Source organism: Myotis nattereri, assembly GCF_964212035.1.
Source record: "Myotis nattereri genome assembly, chromosome: 2".
Classification (NCBI taxonomy): domain Eukaryota; kingdom Metazoa; phylum Chordata; class Mammalia; order Chiroptera; family Vespertilionidae; genus Myotis; species Myotis nattereri.
In genome coordinates, this window is record NC_138076.1 from 94,806,660 (window position 1) to 94,810,599 (window position 3,940).

Consider the following 3,940-nt stretch of genomic DNA (forward strand, 5'->3'; position numbering starts at 1 on the left):
CCTGAATAGCAAAGGTCTGCCTGAGAAAGATTATCTCCACAGCATGAGGGAATGACTCAGCACAGGAAATTGGCATCTACCTTCTGAGCTCTAACCCCAGAGCCCCCAACCCTGACTTATGTTTACACAGCTCCAGTCCACTCTGCCCTCCCTCTGCTGAATCCCAAGGTGAGTGGCTGCATTAAAGATTCTGTGCATTGGCCCTCTAAGAGGGTGTCTACATTTCCAGCCATCTCTCCCTGGAAGACAGTAACCCTGCTGCTTTTCACAGCCAGATGTTATGTGAGCACCTTTCTCAGTTCTGGTGCTCTCCAGGGGGCCACGCTTGGGGTTAGACCAGGGGTGGGCAAACTTTTTGACTCGAGGGCCACAATGGGTTCTTAAACTGGACCGGAGGGCCGGAACAAAAGCATGGATGGAGTGTTTGTGTGAACTAATATAAATTCAAAGTAAACATCATTACATAAAAGGGTGAGGTCTATTTTTTTTTTAGTTTTATTCATTTCAAACGGGCCGGATCCGGCCCGCGGGCCGTAGTTTGCCCACGGCTGGGTTAGACCCTAGAGTTCTCAGTATCAACCCCCCAGAGATGAGATCTCTCTCTCTGGAACTTCAGCTGCTGTCTGTGGGAAGCCCAGCCAGCCCTTTCCTGCTTCTGCACTTCCTACCAGTCTCTATGCAGTCTCCACTTTCCATCCTTGGTTATCAGGGTTCTCTCCAGCTACTCTTCAGTTAATTATTCAGGATAGTGTTTTGTATTTTAGTTGTAATTCCAGTTTGGTTCTGAGAGCATGTCTGTGTAGAATCTATTTACTCTGCTGCCATTTTCCCTTTTACGTTTAATGGTGGCTTTACTGTACTGTGTTGTTTCTTAAAGGGATGTTTAAAAGGATTTTATATCTATCATAACCAGGAAATCTTTCAATTCCTTTGCCTCCTTTTGATTTTTTGAAGCACACAAAACTAATATTAAGAGGTCATTTTTAGGTTATTTATTGTTTACTATAAAGTCACTGAGCTGGTTCCTTATAAGTGTACTAGAGGCCCGATGCATGGAATTTGTGCAAGAATAGGCCTTCCTTCCCCCAGCTGCCGGCACCCCTTACCCAGGCTTCCCTCACAGCCCTGGCTTCATCCGGAAGGATGTCTGGTCTAATTAGAATATTACACTTTTATTATTATAGATGAATCTTTAAGATAAATTTTTTGGTGGGGGAAACATTTTACATTTAGGCATATATGAGGATTTATCCCTTTTCTGGCCAGTATTTGCAATACATAGCAGCTCAAATGTATTGGCTTCCTAAATATCTTCAATGGTCAATTCTTTGTTGTAACCGAAGGCCTTTTTCTTTATTACAGTTATCCTTGGCTATATGTCAGCAATTATTTACTGAATATTTAAACGTTTTTGTGTTTACCCTGCAACTATTTTCTTATAATGAGGTACCAAGTTGGCTATATTACAGTTCCCTGTTATTCAATCTAGATGTTGCTCTGAAGGGATTTTGCAGATATAAAATCTCTAATCAACTGATTTCAAATAAGGAAAATTATCTGGTTGTCCTCACTTAGAAGGTCTTGAAAGCAAGACTGAGGCTTCCTCAAGAGATAAGAAATTCTGCCTATGGACAACAGTTGCAGCCCTTGCCCATGGAGTTCCATCCTGCTCATGACCTTCCCTTCCTGATGGCCTGCCTCGTGGGTTTCAGACCTGTGTAGTCAGCCCCCAGAAACATGTAAGCAAATTCCTTGTAGAAAATCAACCTCTCTCTTCTCTCTCTCTCTCTCTCGCTATATATATATATATATATATATATATATATATATATACATACATACATATACATATATATATATGTCTGCTACTAGCTATTCTTCTCTGACTAAATTCTCAACTAATACAATGACCTTAGGACCACACAGCTCTTTTTCTTTACAAAGGAACTACCAACATGTAAAACATTTGTGATTTAATTAACCTTATTAGAGAAAACTAGACTGTGTAAACTAGAACAGTTTTGTATGTAGCTCACTACAGGGCTCAATTTCCACTACTGATATTTAAGTAGCACTAATTTTTAAAACAACCTAATTTATATTTAAAAAGTACTAATTTTGTAACTTTAAGAACCTGATGTCTTATTCCATTACCATGTAATACACATTCTTATTGAATGTTTAAAATATATACACTTTGTACTAACAGAAAAATATATATATTTTTTAAAACAACCAGACTTCATCTATCATGTTTCAAGTTTATCCATTAAATTCTTAAAGGAACACAATCTGTTATTACAAAGAGACTGATTACTTTCCTTGGTGAACACAACAAGCTAAATTTCTACAAGTAACTAAGAGAAAAATCTATGTTTACAGTAACACATGAAACTTGTTTCCTTACTAGCTATTTTCAGATAATTCATATTAATTCTTATATTTGAGATACACCCAAAAACCAATATCCATAAATCTACTTGGCTCAAAAGTTAAGAAGTATCATTGGATTGGGTTTAGGAAATCTGGCTTCTAATCTTAGCTGTTCCACATATCTACACTAATAAAAGAGAAACATGCAAATTAACCATCACTCCACCACACCCACCAGCCAATCAGGAGCGAGTATGCAAATTAACCCAACTAAGATGGCAGCATCCACAGAGCTGGAGCGAGCAGGAGGCTTGGGTTGCCCCCGGCGATGGAGGAAGCCAAGCTTCCCGCCTGCCCTGGCTGGCCCTGAGCTCCGCTCAAGGCTACAAAGTTTCAATTGTAGAAGATACCTACTTGCAGCCCACCTTGGCTTCTGCTCAAGGAGGTGCTGGGGGAAAAAATAAAATAAAATAAAAAAGGAGAGGCTGGGAGCTTGGGTCGCCAGGATACGTGGCCAGCCTGCAAACAGCCATCAGCCCCTCACCCAGGCTGGCCAGGCACCCCAGCGGGACCACCACCCTGATCTGGGACACCCTTCAGGGCAAACCAGCTGGCCCCCACCTGTGCACCAGGCCTCTATCCTATATAATAAAAGGGTAATATGCAAATTGACCCTAACAACAGAATGACTGGGAATGACTGGTCACTATGACACACACTGACCACCAGGGGGAACACACAAGCCAAACCCACCAGCCAATCAGGAGCGAGTATGCAAATTAACCCAGATAAGATGGCAGCATCCACAGAGCTGGAGCGAGCAGGAGGCTTGGGTTGCCCCCGGCGATGGAGGAAGCCAAGCTTCCCGCCTGCCCTGGCTGGCCCTGGGCTCAATGCAGGAGCTGCCCCCTGGTGGTCAGTGCACTCCCACAGGGGTAGCTCTGCTCAGCCACAAGCCAGGCTGATGGCTGCCAGCACAGCGGTCCCGCCTCCTCAGCAGTGCTAAAGATGTCCGACTGCAGCTTAGACCTGCTCCCCGCTGGCAAGTGGACATCCCCCGAGGGCTACCGGGCTGCCAGAAGGATGTCCGACTGCCAGCTTAGGCCTGATCCCCCGGGAAGCGGGCCTAAGCCAGCAGGTGGACATTCCCTGAGGGGTCCCAGACTGCGAGAGGGCACAGGCTGGGCTGCGGGATCCCCCCAGAGTGCACAAATTTTTGTGCACCGGGCCTCTAGTAACTGTATAATGATGAGGAAAATTCACTTAACCTTTCTGAGCCTACTTCCTGATTCAAAGCTAGCATGTAATTATTAAATGCCTACTAGAAGCCAAGCAGTTGCTAGACACTAGAGATATAACAATGGACATGACAAAAACAGTCTGCAACTTCAGAGGCTTAAAGTCTGGAAAGGTGAAGAGTTCAGGCTAAATTACTTTTAAATCCTCTGTTCCACAGTTGGCATTCTATGATTTGAATGGGATTACATTCATACTGTGACCTGCAGTCACACAATGATGATTTCCAAATGACCAAAAAATACTATAAAGTATTACGAATTTCCCATGT